General features: G+C 42.1%; 1 protein-coding gene and 1 pseudogene across 1 annotated transcript in view; one reads left to right on the top strand and one right to left on the bottom strand.

Moving 5' to 3' along the window:
• The window catches only part of LOC148341659 (uncharacterized), a 269,746-nt gene that overhangs the window by 209,837 nt on the left and 43,768 nt on the right, over window positions 1-16,141 (top strand). The gene's annotated exons all lie outside the window — the stretch shown is intronic.
• On the bottom strand, window positions 694-2,241 carry LOC148341660 (uncharacterized; annotated as a pseudogene).

Here is a 16,141-nt window from a genome sequence, read left to right as displayed (position 1 = left end):
TCCGGCGGACATATTCAAAGATATGCCCTTCTTCTTCTAAATTTAAAGTTAGTTCTAAAGGAGTGGAAGAGTTGAAACCTGGCTAGTTTTATTCGATGTCCTGCATCTTGTGTCACTGTTATTCTGTGGAATGCTGAGTGTGTGGCTGGTGAAGTTGGAAAAAGAAAGTGAAAGAATGTGAGGTTTGGGAGGTTTTAGGTTGGTGCCTGGCGCAGACAGACACCTCGAGCGGGAAGGGGTCGACAAGAAACTGGACCCTTCAGCCACAAGCAGGAGGGGCCACCACTTGAAGAAAGACCAAGAGAAGCAAGCTAAAGTTAACTGCAGCATACACATAGCCAATAGAATCATGCCAGGATGCCTTTGTCTCTGTGTCATTTGCATATTGTGTCTATAAATTAATGCTGAACAGCGAAGACAAAGAGAGCTGTATTGAGAGGGACCCAAACTCAAGTTGTAGATTTGTGTGTTAGGAATAAATCCACTCGTGTGTGAAAATGCCGGCTTCCTGATACCTTTCTATTGCAGAACGAGCGCGCATATTGTTGGATGAATGAGAGTTGGGTAAAGTCACAAATTGGAGTCAGATTATTAATTTGAGTTTACATTGGTTTAAAATTAAATTCTAACATTGATTTAAAGATAAATTCCAACAGTTCACACACATAACGGTTATACCAAGAATTGACAGTTTCAATTTTTATTCTCATGGTTCCATGCAATGATATATTTCTTTTTCTACTTCTAATCGAATTCGTCGAACATAAACACAAATTCCAATATTGCATAGCGTAGTCAAAGCGATAGCTATTAAAACCAAAATCATTGGTGGAAGCAACGTTGCCCTAGCAGTTTGTGACAAGCCTGAAAATATGTCCCACCAATGGTGAGCAGACTGTTGCTGAATGATTTTAGCAGCATGCAAAATTTCTCCTTTAGCCATCAATGTCGATACCATCAGTTGGGAAACATTGGACGCATGTGACTTTATCAATTTCTTTACCTCAGTGGATCGTTCCAATGCGCATTTGAAACGCTCCAAAGAGATTTGCCATGGTGTGCGTAGCACTTCCCATTGTACAGCCGTAAACCGGCTAGCAACTGTGTAATTTGTCAACCAATACGTCCCGTTTCCCCACTGAGGTATGCGGCCCCACCTGCCACAAAATGTCCCTACTAGGTTCCCTCGACCAATCGCACAAGGTGAAGTTTACGTTGGTTAAGCAAGGATTAACAAATTCATGATGCAATTTACAAGCTAGTCCTTTATCAGTGTTTTCGCAAAGATCTGTATTAAAGGTCTGGTTTGTGTTTGGGTTCACCACAACTCAGAGGATATATTCCAGACACTACGCCACTCTTGGTAATTTCCTGTAGTCATTACTCGTACGAAACGCTCTTTTTGCGTCTGCGCATGTAGGTTTTGTATGCTACATGTGGTCCAGTTTAGCTGTTTAGTTACATTGGTTAACACTTCACTAGTGGCGTTCCACATATTTAATTCCCATTTAAATACATTTTGCCACAGTTTAGCATTTTCGTTTTGTCCCACTATTGGATTAGGAAGCCACATTCCTACTTTTAGTAGGGCATCGTGAGTTCCCTGTCCGGTCCCAGCTAATTTATAGCGTGTCACTTCATTATCAATGGTGTTAGATACCCCCAATAACGTTCCGGTTCCCCCTAATAAGGTGTCGTACCATTCTCTCTTCTTTCGAACACACGTGGGAAAAACAGGGAATACAACTTTCCAATACATTTTCGTAGTTATTGCTGATTGTGCCAAGGGTGTACATGTATCAATTATAGGTACCAGCTGGGTGTTTGTAATGTGTGGGGGGGGGTCGCTTTACTAACGCCTCTCCCCTTCTCTGGGATGAGTCATTTGGTCCAGTTCTTTCCTTGACGGGTCGGATCACACTCTGCTCTGAACCAAAAGCTCTTGACATCTCCTTCCTTCGTACCTGGTTTCACTGCGCACAGCTCCACCCTGGACTTGATCCAGATTCTAGTTCCGTTACGAAACAGCCATTGGGTTGATTCTTTTCCAGGACTCCAGAATACTGCATCAGCGGTGAGTTTGGCCACCGCACACAGCCCGCCCCCCGGACACGTCACTCCATCCTGGGTCACGTTGACCCCCTTGACCCTCTCACTGCCGGTCAGATTCCATGACAGCGGGCCCTGCATTCGGGGGTACAGAAGGCGTCCGGTCGTTTGCTCCCAGGAAAGTTGGACCATGGCACCAAGGACAAGGAAGAGGATGACCAAGCAGCCGACATCACCACCGTACCGGACTTCGATAGCGGCCACGGCGTCTTGATCCGTTGCCGGCCCGTCCCACAAGCAACTCCCACCACGTCATTCACACCGGCGTGTGCTGGAAGGACGGAGAGCCCCGGCGTGTGCAGTAATGCGAGCAAAAAATACGATGCTGGGCGTCCGCGCGTAAAACCCTCAGCCGACTCTACTTTCGTTTTGCCTTCGTCATTCTTATAGCCAATATCGCACCCCATCCCCTCCCGTTCGAGTGCGCTTTGATGGTTCGCATGGCCCTTCGCACAACTTTGGCCTTTGCCAATCCTCACTCCCTTTTCGTTATCGACTGTACCTTTTCGCATGAGTCAGACATTCCTGGTGCTTAGGCCCTGTGCGAATCCTTTCCAATTATTCCCGTTCTCATAACACATAGATACAACCTGTGCAAATTCTCATAACACATAGATGTAGCCTGTGCAAATTCTCATAACACATAGATGCAGCCTGTGCAAATTCTCACAACACATTGACACAGCCTGCGCAAATTCTCATAACACATAAACACAGACATCTACTAACGCGTGCATATAGGTATAAAATGGTTATTATGCAGCATTTATGTGGTAAAACAACATTAATAAACCATATTTTACTTCACTACACCAAACAGTCTTTGAGCAGTCATCTTTACGGTGACCCTTTTCGCCGCATCGCCAACACGCCAGCTCCGTCGGCGGTCTGCTTTTCTTCTTTTGCGCCGCCCGTGCTTTCATCACTGTCCCTCCCGCCTCCTCGGCGAGCGATCCTTTGTCTTCCGCTGCCTCGAAGTTCCATAATTTGGCCTTGAACTCCCCCAGCGAAACGTCCATTGAGTCGTGCGTCACCATTAACGTGAAAGGCTTATATTTTTCCTGTAGCCCTCTCATAATCATTGCCATCATCAACCCTTCGCTCGCCATATAATATAATGATATTCTGTTCAGCTCTGATGACTTATTCAGTCACAGTCTCTGTGTCCGCTTTCTTCAGCGCCGTCATCAATGTATAGGGAGACAATGCGGGGCCTACCTTTGCCGATATAGTGTTCTCTCAACACTGAGGGTTTCCGGGCCCTTGTCTTTTGTGTCTCTGAATATGAGTTGTTAGCGCCATTTCCCAAATGTTTATATTTTTATGGATAATGATTGCAAATATTTGTTTTTTGCCATTTGCATGTTTGTGAGAAGAAATTATACATTTCTTTGTCTTTTGTAATTATTTTGATTTGTGGAGTGAAATGTGTCAACGTTAGAGGGCGCAATTCTTTATTTACTGTAATGCACGAAGAAGAAAATGTTTTTTGGTTGAAGAAGAAATAAAGATGATGGCGAAGGAGCAACACAGTCTTTTTGCCGTGCTTCGACCATCAGTGTTGTTTTTATTCGCCACCAAACGAAGAGGTTGAACAACGAAAATAAGAAGAAACTAATGGAATCTAAAATAACCTCTACACATAGCATTTCCATGAGCTGCCCTCACATTCACAGCACTTCATGGACAAATACGACGAAGCACATTCTCCACATGGGCTGTAGAGGGAAATATACCAAATTGGGCACTGGAGGTGTCACACAGACGCTATAAAAAAACACATTCCGAAAGACATAACAATTGGAGATCGGAGCACATGCACATACGCATACACACACACAGACATATACATACACCTGCACATACACGTGCACATACACGCGCACACACCGACAAGATTACAAAAGAATGCCAGCGGAGAGAGAGACGGAGGGACTGCCCGCCGGAGAAGGCCAGCCTTGGCGTGTCAGTCTTGGGGACCAGACGGGAATCAACTAACCAGACGATGACTAACCTGGGGAGGACCTTCCCTTGGACGTGGACCCGTGCCGTGGGAGGGAGCGAGGACGACCGATTCAACCTACATTACCTTTGACATAAAAAACTCCTATAAAAACTGAAGCTGGGCTGAAAGATGGTGCGCATTTTTCGACTGTGCTCGCCCGAGTGCAGTTTTCTCGTGAGATTAAGAAAAAGACGCCCAGATATCTGTCTTTGTACTATTTCGTGAACTCCAGAAATTGAAGAAACTAAATATCGGAACTCTAATCAGTTGTTGAGTCTTTATTTGACCCTTTTCTTCTTGAGCACAAAAAACGAACACGTACTGGCGTAAGTTTGGCTTTTAAAGGTTGATTTACTAACTACTTCTTATTTCCACGGTGACCCAACTCCAACAATAACATGACAAATATTTGTCATCTCATCAATATTTGCACAACAGAGTACTGAGTTTCGAGATCCTCACTATAATAGTTCTCAAAATTATATTTCTTATCAATTTAGCTTAGTTAAGGGATATTTTATTGACAATCTAATATCAATCTACAAAGACAGAAAAACAATTGGTGGTGGGGGGGCGCGAATCTTTTTCTTCTTGGTAGGGGCGGGCGTGAAATAATTGAGAGGCACTGCGAGTATATGCCGACATTATATTCATACAATCTTGCAGCCCGAGTGAACCACAGCATTGTTGCAAGTTCGGTCGGAGAAACTTAAACGTCCCACTGCTGTTCCAGCAGCGGCTTCTCGGGGCATAGGCGGAAGTGACGCGAGAGATGACTCGCCAATGTGGCGTTAATTTAGTTATTTTGTTAATTTTTTTTATCAACCGAATTAAAATATATAAAATAAATATTAAAATAGAACAGCCAGGTGTAAAAAAACCCACTGAGGCAAATAAATATATATATTTTTTTTTGTTTGTTTTTTTTTTGTTTTTTTTTCTTTATTGCAAACTGCAGAAAATACAACAATTAGACAAATGTAAAAGTCATTATAGTAAATCGAACAATTGAACAAGAAAACGATCATGAATATAGTGGAAAAGAATAATATAACTATTAAGTAAAAATACAGATAGATTAACGGAGAAATAGAAACAAATAAAATAAATAAAGAATAAATAAAGATATTAGGGAACAACTTGCTTGGGGCAGAAAAAATAGGACTATATAAACACCTTCAAGTTTTTGCAGATCTCTATTGTTTTATGAGCCTTTTGTTTAAAAGAATATTTGATGGAATGGATGTACTGTTGAAAATCGTTGTAAAAAACAATAAAGCATGGTTTCTTTCCACAAAATTTACAGGAGTGAATATGGTATTTTACCATTATAATCAAAAGATTTATCAAATAATATACATCTCTTTCGTCCATGTTATCTTCAAAGAAACCAAACAATACATTTTTCCAAGCAATTCTTATATCACTTTCAATATTATTATGTATAAAATCACATAATTTCTGCCATAACAAATGAACATAAGGGCAATACCAAAATAAGTGAATAACAGATTCAGGGCATTTGTTACAAAAACTACAGTCCGTGTTAATACCGATCTTAAATAGTTTGTTTATATACATTTTGGATGGGTAGAATTTATGTATCAATTTAAAAGATATTTCTTTAATTTTGTTTGTGATTAGATATTTGCTTGATTGGAGCCAGACTTTTTTCCACGGTATATCATTAACAAACATATTCCAGTGTGGAATAACATAGGGTAATGTTGTCACGTCTTTCTGGAGCATGTTCCTTATGAGCCTATTGTTATTAATGGAGCCGCTAAGTAAACACACCTTCCCCGCGGTTATGGTAGTTGTGGAGAGATAATCGGTTTTGTAATAATCCAAACGCTTCTGACCTTTGAAAAGCATGCAAACACCAGTGGGGATGGCTCCAAAGACTTTGGCAAAATCACCAGGTGTCACAGGGATACGATATTTCCTAAGAAATTCCTCAGATGTAAACAGAAGTCCTTCATTATTAAACAGCTGATCGACCCAGATGATTTTGTTTTGGAACCAGTACTCCAGAAAGAGTGACTTATGCTTATAAAGAATATCCTTGTTATTCCAGATCAAATATTTATGGGGTGAAAAATTGTGTTTGTAGATAAGTGACCAAGAAAGAAATGCCTGGCGGTGAAAAGCTGACAACTTAACAGGGATTTTATCAATGTTATAATTGCTGACAAGAAATAAATCAATACCACCCAGCTTTGATAACATATGGAGAGGAATAAGATTCCATATTGAGTCGGGGTTTTGATACATTTGCTTGATCCAATTGATCTTAAAAGTATTATTCAGTGTAAGAAAATCCAAAAAGTTAAGGCCACCAGTTTCATAAGAATTCATAACGACAGTCTTTTTTAGATAATGATGTCTGTTTTTCCAAATAAAGTTATATAGTATTCTGTCAATGTCTTTAAGGATCTCCTTATTGACATGTAATGCCATAGCCGCATATATAAGACGAGAGAGTCCTTCTGACTTGGCAAGCAAGATCCTACCTCTCAACGACAGATCACGAATAAGCCATTGGTTTAATTTGTTATGGGTACTTTTAATAATTGGAGAGAAATTTGTAGCGCATCTCATTTTTTGATCTTTTGTTATCAAGATACCTAAATATCTCACTTCATTTCTTATGGGAATGTTATACAGCTCAGAATTATCACAGTTTTTAATAGCAATAAGTTCACATTTTTTAATGTTCAGGCATAAACCGGAGGCCCTTGAGAATTCCCCGATGGTTTTGATAGCAATAGGAATTTGGTTTTCATTTTTCAAAAAAAGTGTTGAATCGTCTGCTAGTTGTGTCAGTATTAATTCTTTGCCGAGGAGAGAAATGCCTTCAACAGCACTACTTTGGATATGATAAGCCATCATTTGTGCCACGATTAAAAACAGATATGCCGTATACCTCTAGAGATTTTAAATCGAGGGGACGTGCCACCTGATAGTTTAATGGAGCTATTACTGTTAAAGGATAATGTGAATGGCAGTCAATTTAAAACTGAACAAAGGTTAGACTGCTCGGAGCCACTTTTGTGATCCCGGCATGGAAGTCCATTGTTTCAGAGGGGTCTCGTTCACACCTCCTGTGGTGCAGCTGTGATCTAATCTTCCTGCATTCCTCTCCTGAGTGTCTGGTCATTAGCATGGTCTAAACTTCAGTTACACTTAAAGGATTTCATACTTTTGACTATTAAAGGAATATAAGAGTTTGAGCTTAACATAGTTCATTAGATGTTGGTGCATCCAATGTATGAAAATGTGATATTGTAAAATGCTGAGAGTGTGACTGGTGGCGCGAAACTGGTTGCGGGGGTTGTGCATGAATGGAATGTTTTAGAAGCAGATGGTGCTGAGCGAGACGAGATGACTCCGGGACCAGTGGACGAAGGAGAGGCCATCGGGGGATAGCACAAGCAGGAGGAGTCGCCACGGGATTCGGCGGGAGGAGAAAGACCAATGAGAGCGAACTAAAGTTAACTGCAATACACATAGCCAATAGAATCATGCCAGGATGCCTTTGTCTGTGCCATTTGCATGTTGTATAGTATGAATCAGTACTGGGCAACTCGGAGGTAGAACACATTCGCAGGTGGTATGAGAGGTGTAGACTTGTATTGAGAGGGATTCGAGATCCAGGTGCCATGTAGAAATCTGTGTATTGGGAATAAATCCATTCGTGCGTGAAAATGCCGGCTTCCTGATACCTTTCTATTGCAGAACGAGCGCGCATATTGTTGGATGAGTGAGAGTTGGGTAAGGTCGCAAATTGGAGTCAGATTACTTATTTGAGTTTACATTGGGTTAAAGTTAAATTCTAACATTGATATAAAGATAAATTCCAACAGGTGCGATGCATTTCAGCCCAGCGTCATTCTGTTTTTCCGCACCAGTAGAAGGCATCACACAAATTGTGGATGCCGCTCCAAAATTAACACCAAAACCATGACTTGACCTTTTTGACATTTTTTCCTTCCTCCCGACTGGAGGAGCTAAGATTGGTGAGACACAGACCAGGTGCGCTTTCAGACTGATAAGAAGTAAAAGTGTTTGAAAACCAAGGTTGCAGGAAGAAATCACACTGACTTTTATGCGATGGGAGTATTAGTAGTGTGATACCAACAGATAACTTGTAAAAGAGAGGAATTGTTCGGATAAGTAGGAAGAGCGTAGGCGGTTGTGAGCTAATTAAAATTTGGGGTTTCCCATCCTGTATGAGCTGTATGGGTACAATGTGGACTGACAGTCAAGATAAATGTTTATGTGTTCTGTCGACATTGGGCAAACGGCGCTTTAAAAAAATCACAGATGAAAGAAAAATTGTGCATAAAGCACGTCTAAATAAGTATTTGTAAATGCAAAATTTTCGGAACAGAAAGTGACACGATTATGATTGAATAAAGGCTGGAGCCAAGCCATAATCCCAAGGTCGGCATAGCACAAGAGTGGTAATGAACACACACACACACAGTGGCCGTGTCCAAATTAACAGGCTGCGACCTCCGAAGGCCAGTTCGCAGGCTGGGTCCTCGAAGCCTAAGAAGGCTCCTCCTCATGTAGCCTTATATGGACCGCATAACCCGTGGTGAATTTGGACAGGCTCGATAGCTACGTACAAATAACTAGGCTGCGTCCTTCGATGTCCAATATGGCGGACAGAAGACGTCACTTCCGGTGCGACAAGAACGCTGACGTCGGTGTCCAAATTTACGCGGCCTCCGAGTACTAGCCTTATAATCTGTCCTCGTTTCCATGGAAACTCCATGGAAACGGGCCCTGAGTGAAGGCTACGAGCATGCAACCTTCGCAGCCTAAAAAGCCTCGCTCTTCTTCTACGCCGTTCTACACTCGCAAGATGCAAACTACCGAAGCCACGTGTTCCGCCTCATCGGAGTGCACTTTCAGATGTAAGTATAAGTTATTTATATGCAATATTAAAACATTACTCATGAGAAATATTGGGCAGCAATGTTTGGATATTTAGCTCCAGATTAAGATAATTTTATTAGTTGCGATATCGGCCAAATATAACTAATGTAGCTCTAAGAACTATTGCATAGGAGGTACGGCTGAAACATTTGAATTGCCTTATTTCTGCATGTTAGCATTATTTTATTTAATCTTTTCCTTATGTTTTAGGGAGCAAGGAGATGACCGCGCTGATCAAGCTGCGCGGGGAGTACGACAGCCTCTTTACGGAGGCCAAGTTCTCCGCAGCCACAGCATGGAGGCAAAAATACAATTTCTAGCGGGAAAAATATTTGACGGCTTATTGTCTTATTTATTTTCATCCATTTAAACTCAAAATATCAAAAAGAAAACGCATAAGAATGGCGAGACCCACGATAGCAATTTTATTCCATTCATCAGCTATTTGTGTTTGAATTAGATTTGCGCTAACACGCAGCTGTTTATCCTAGCACAGAATGTGCCCTGTATAAATTCCATGTACCCCAGACAATGTGCTCCCCAATTACTGATATTAATGAATAATATAATCTGCATGTTACCCATAACACCAGGATTTCTGACTAATGTTTGCATCTTTTTTTACCCTTTTTTTCATCCTTTATTTTTGCATGCATTTTTATTTATTTAATACAGGACCATCGTGAAAAAACTTGAGCTGCAGGGCAAAGTGACGCCCCTGCAGGCAAAAAAAAATGGGATAATTTAAAAATGAAGTATAAAGTATGGAAGTCCACATTTTTTTTCTTGTGTGTGAAAATGAAGATATAATTGTTTTATCTTTTTGCTTCTTTTCAGATAAAGGATTGCAAAAACCCAGGGATTGGCGAAGGGTGGCAGGGAGAGCTACTGCCGATACTTGGCCCTGGTTCGAACTTATGGATGGAGTGCTCGGACAGAGTTCATCACCCCCCCTGTCCTAATTGCCTCATTCCCTGAGGAAAGACCAGGGCCAAGTCAGGCCATCCCTGAAGAAATACCAGGGCCAAGTCGGGCCAGGGTGATGCAAGAGGCGGAGGAGGAGGAGGAAGAAGAAGAAGAAGAAGAAGTAGAAGAAGAAGAAGAGCGAGGCCAACAGCCGGAGCAACGACAGAGAGGGAGAAAGCGAAGGAGAGAGGATGAAATTATCAGACTTTACAGACTCGATTTAGCAATGCGGAGACAGGAATTGGAGAGACAGAGGTTGGCAGAGGAGGGAAGGGCAACTGAGAGGAGGGAGACGAAGGTTTTTCAGTTTAATGAAAAAAATGATTGATCAAAATAAAAATCAATGCTTGGTGTTCAAGACTAAAATTTAGATAACATTCATTTAAAATTAAACAAAAACCGGGATACTTTCAAAACAGATGAACTAGTTTGTATCCCAGTCACACCTTGAGATCAGCTTCTTCAGACAAAAGTGAAAAAGCCCAGGTTTTTGAAAGACCAAAACCTTTACAATAATATGAAGACTCCACCATGTCTGTTTTGCTTACAAACTATTAATTCATTGAAAAACTGGTGGACAAACAAGGCATAAATTAAGTACATTATAATTCACAGTAACTATTCACAGTAAATAAAAAGCATTCCCCAGTTCATAACTGTTGCAGGATAAACCTGAGTGTGTCAGTGCTGTTTTGCCAATCTTCGCCTGAGCAGGGACTCATTTGGAGCATGGATGGAACCTTTCTTCCAGGACCCATGACATGGATGGGGCACGAGCAAGAGTCCTGATCTTCCTCTCGTGACTTGAAGTGGGGCATCACACCGGTTGCAGTGTCCACTACATCATCCATTACGTGGGGGTTTGCAGGGATGGTTGGGGCAATTGATGGCTGCCATGTCACTCCAAAAGATGGGATAGATTTATTAACCATTCATTACATTGTATATGAATCTATTTTTCCATCTTCTCATATTTTGCCATGTTTGTGTGTCTGTGCTCTTTGATGATTCAGTTAAAGATTATTTTGTGCCAAAGGTGTGGTGCACCTCCAGGGTGCGGAAAAAGATGGCCCGGAATCTCACCTTCATCATTCCAAAGGCACGCTCAATAATAGAGCGTGCCTTGGAATGATGAATGTTGAAGCCCCGGGCCCCCACGCCCTGCACCGGCCGCTTGTAAGGAGTGATGAGGGGGAGTGGTCGCTGGAGGCACGGATACCCTTCATCTGCCAAGATGAAGTGCCCTGGAGGAGGATACAGCCCTCTTTGGCAAAGAGGGCTGTGCCGGAGGACCCTGGAGTCGTGGACTGATCCAGGCCAACCCAAGAATATGTCCAGAAAGCGACCCTGATGGTCACACACAGCTTGCATGATTATGCTGCTGAAAAGCTTGCGGTTCTTGTAGTCATGACGATCAGGGCCACTTGGAGGCTTGATTCGGACATGACAACCATCTATTGCTCCAGCAGCTCTTGCAAATGCATGGTGCTTCGCCAGCCCTGCAAATCCCTGGGTCACTGCCTGAAGGTCTCCTGCAGTGTTGGGGAAGTGGATGACTCTGTGGCGAAGAGCCACCACTTCCCCAGTGACCCGGTGGATGATGTAGTGGACGGTGGACCGCGGCATCCCAAATGCTCGTGCCACCACCCGATATGATGCCCCACTCGCCAGCCAGAAGAGAAAGACAAGGACCTCTATCTCAACACCCCATCCATGTCGTCGGTCTTGGTCCAGGAGGTTCAGCAACACTCTGAATAAGTCCCTGCTCAGGCGAAAGTCTGTTTGGAGATCCTCTCCATTGAAAAAACGATCCAACACTGGCACAACCAGGTTTATCCTGCAGTATGGACTTCTTGGCTGTTAATGTTTTGAATAAAAAAAAAAAAACATGAACGCATTAATTATTGTACTTGTTTCGTTTGCTTGCATCATTCCTACAGTATCACCAACTTAATTTTAATAACTCTGGCCCTAAACTCTCTAGTGGTATTCTGGTGTTTTGCCATATGTACAAACTAATCACGGGGACAATAAAGCCATCACAAGTATCTAAATTCATAAAAACTGTTTCAGAATGTATATAATTATATCATTTCCATTCAATATTCGTTCCATTATGAAGCTAACACATGTACTACTAAGGTTGTACTACTGATGTTTTTAGCTCATCTGTAACAATCACGTTATAACCCTATTGACCTGTCAATGTTGGTAATAGTGTGAAAATGCTGATAGACGTTTTTGGAATTTACTTCATTCCTTCGATAAAGGACAACTCTGCGATGGGAAAGCGTGATCCTCCTCTCCTCAAGAACAAAATGGAAATAAACTAAAAAGTGAAATAAAATGAAGAAAAGTTCGGGTTCCGTCGTTTAAAATGAAATAATACAAATGTTTTGCTAAGCCGATGCCTTCGGTCTGGCGCTCGTCGCAGATTATCCATTGATTATCCAAGCCGTTCATAAATCCACCACAAATACGTATCACCTGTGTCGAACAGAGGAGCAAAGTACATGGGGGCGTAACGTAAATGTTGCGCCAAGTGGTTCTCCAGCACATCAGGGACTGCCTTCCTCCCACTCTGGACCCCTACCAGTTTGCATACCGGGCTAACAGATCCACTGAGGATGCCATCGACACTGCTCTGCATGTTGTGCTGGGCCACCTGGAACGACAGCAGAGCTATGCAAGGATGCTCTTTGTGGACTACAGCTCGGCATTCAACACGATCATCCCAGACATCCTCGTCGCCAAACTGGACACTCTCGGCCTCCCTGCCCTCACACGCATCTGGATTAAGGACTTTCTGACCAACAGACCCCAGACTGTGTTGCTCGGCCCCTACACGTCCTCCACCCTCATGCTGAGCACCGGTTCCCCCCAAGGATGCGTGCTGAGCCCTCTCCTGTACGCCCTCTACACCTACGACTGCAGCCCGGCCCACGGCAACAACACCATCGTCAAGTTTGCTGACGACACGACAGTGGTCGGTCTGATCTCGGAAGGTGACGAGACAGCCTACAGAGAGGAGGTAAAGAGACTGACAACTTGGTGCAAGGACAACAGACTGCACCTTAACTCTGCTAAAACAAAGGAGATTGTCGTCGACTTCAGGAGGAACAAGACGCTGCCGCCCCCCCTCTGCATCGAAGGCGTGTGTGTGGAGAGGGTCCACACGTTCAAGTTCCTGGGAGTACAGATCTCCGATCACCTTTCTTGGAGTCACAACACCACAGCAGTGGTAAAGAAGGTCCGCCAACGTCTGCACTTCCTGAGAGTCCTCAGGAAATTCAACCTGGACAGGAAGCTGCTGCTGGCCTTCTACCACTCGTCCATCGAGAGCCTGCTGACGTACTGTGTCTCCACCTGGTACAGCAGCTGCACTGAGGCGGACAGAGTGAGGCTCCAGAGGACAGTCAAAACAGCGCAAAGGATTATTGGCTGCCCTCTCCCCCCACTGTCGGACATCTACACCGCCCGGTGCCTCAGAAGGGCTCTCAACATCGTCAATGACAATACCCACCCAAACTCACACCTGTTCGACCTGTTGCCCTCTGGCAGGCGCTACAGATGCATCAAATCAAGGACCAATAGACTGAGAAACAGTTTCTTTCCGAGAGCCATCTCCATACTGAACTCTCACACACACACACGAGACCACCCTAACCTCGCAAAACAGCATTGTGATGTGTTTTTATATACCCTATTCAGTACTAAATTCCATTGCACTCTCTTATTTATTTATCTAATTTATATATTTGTCTGTATTATTGTTGTATTGCACTGGAGAGGGGAGCCCTCTAATCTCGTTGCACACTTGAGTACAATGACAATAAAGGGATTTCTATTCTATTCTATTCTTGGCTCCATGGAAACGAAGACCAATTCCAAGGCCGGATTCGAAGGTCGCACGTGACAGCGTGAATTTGGACACCACGCGCGGTCGTGTCGCGCCGAAAGTGACGTCATGCGGCCGAAAAAGCAGCCTTCGGAGGTCGCAGCCTGTTAATTTGGACACGGCCATATTCTTGCTTTTTTTAAACCACAATGGCCGAAGGAGGGAAAAGTGTGGATTTAATTTCAGATCCACTTGCAAGGACATTTTCAAGTCGGACCTTTCAAGAGAAGCTATATCGTCCAACACTCACTCAGTGGTGCGTAAGTGTGTTTCTGGATATTATTTGTCCAGCCGTGGTGTCATAAATGATGGTATTTTGATGGGGATTTATTCAAGTAGGACGAAGTAGGACTTCACTGAAGGCACCTTAAATTACTTCCATACCCTGGAAGGTCACTGACCTGGCGAGAGAATTGCCCCCACCATAAACAATGCTCAGGCCTATTTTCTCTCAGGGCAGTATCTGGTTACATCGGAACTTCAGAACCAAGACTGGTCACTTCTGTGAGCTCCAGTCCCTTCATAGTTTCATAAAGAGAATTACTTCCCATATCTAAATTAGGCCATTTAAAAATACATGACTTTTTTTTTATTTCAATGTATACTTAAGCTTGCTGATGTAATACTACAATATTTATTCAATTTAAATTATTCCATCCATCCAGCCATTTTCTGCCGCTCATCCGGGGTCGGGTTATTGAATTAATTTTTTAAGTATTTTTTATAATTCAATATTTATTTCAAGATCAGGACTCTTCTCAAATAGTTCAATATTTATAAAATGTTTCTATATTTGTTATTAATTGAATTAAGTCTGTATGTGATTCCCCATTTTACATTTTAATATTTTCCCATTTCACTATAAAAATAATCCAATGTATAAAAAATATAATACAGCATGAAAAAAAATATTTGGTTATATTTGACAAAATGATAGTTTTCCCGAAGTGAGATTCCGCTTAGCAACAAACCCCAAACGCTTGATAGAGCTCAACCTAGAAAGTGTATTTAGCAAGTCAGAAATTTATTCAGAAAGCGTAATATTAAATGTATGTGAGGGGACATTTGAAGAGTTTGAGTTTTGTTCAATGGACCATACATATACGAGCCAGCCAAACACAGCGAGAAAACCAGCGCTGACTCCAGTCGCCATCAAGTTGCCAACTCCTGACATTCCAAGACCTTTGAGAGAAACTGAGACTATTTGCGTTTCTCTTTCTTGTTCTTTTTATAGTTCAACTTCTAGTTACGTTTTTCACCTTTTCACACAGCGTAATGAAGGCCAGTTGAACAAGTGGAACAAGTGATTTTATTGATGATTGTGGAAGGAACCGATTTCATAAGAACCGTTTCTTCTCACACCTTTTCCATTAAGTACGATTAAAAAGAAAACTGAAAAGCATAATGTTAACAAATGTTGTTCCAGGCAAAGGCAATTAATTTCATTTACATGTTTGATGTAAACACACAAAACAAATCATCATCACTCAGACACATTGCTTCTTCTGGCACAGATCACATTGGCTTAATGTCAATAAAAAAGCTTTGCAAAATTCAATATATCATATTTTATTCAAAATCAAAATTTACATCTTACCACAAAGAGTCAATTCCTTCAGTTTTTTGTTGTCTTTTTTTTAAGCTTCAAGGATCGCTGCTATTCTCACCAGCACAATTGTGAATCTCCGCATGCTGTTTAGTGGAGAATTTTTTAGCACAAACGCTGCAACTGAATGGCTTGTCTCCACTGTGTGTTCTTGTGTGGTTTCGTAAATACGACTTTTGAGAGAACCTCTTGGCACAAACTGAGCAGGAAAAATGTTTTTCTCCACTATGTGTTCTTGTGTGTTTTGTGAAATTTGACTTATCAGAGAAACTTTTGCCACAAACTAAGCAGGAAAAAGGTTTTTCTCCACTGTGTGTTCTTGTGTGGATTGTTAAATAAAACTTTTGAGAGAAGCTTTTACCACAAACCAAGCAGGAAAATGTTTTTTCTCCAGTGTGTGTTCTTGTGTGAATTATTAAATGAGACTTTCGAGAGTAACTTTTGCCACAAACTGAGCAGGAAAAAGGGTTTTCTCCACTGTGTATTCCTGTGTGGTATTTTAAACTTGATTTTAGAGAAAAGCTTTTACCACAAACCAAGCAGGAAAATGTTTTTTCTCCAGTGTGTGTTCTTGTGTGGCTTGTTAAATTTGCCTTATGAGAGAAGCATT

The sequence above is a fragment of the Idiotropiscis lumnitzeri genome, chromosome 2, assembly GCF_059441095.1.
Source record: "Idiotropiscis lumnitzeri isolate Australia: NSW breed Sydney's pygmy pipehorse chromosome 2, RoL_Ilum_1.0, whole genome shotgun sequence".
In the NCBI taxonomy this organism is placed as follows: domain Eukaryota; kingdom Metazoa; phylum Chordata; class Actinopteri; order Syngnathiformes; family Syngnathidae; genus Idiotropiscis; species Idiotropiscis lumnitzeri.
The sequence above is the reverse complement of the archived record's forward strand: the minus strand, read 5'-3'. Positions and strand labels throughout refer to the sequence as shown.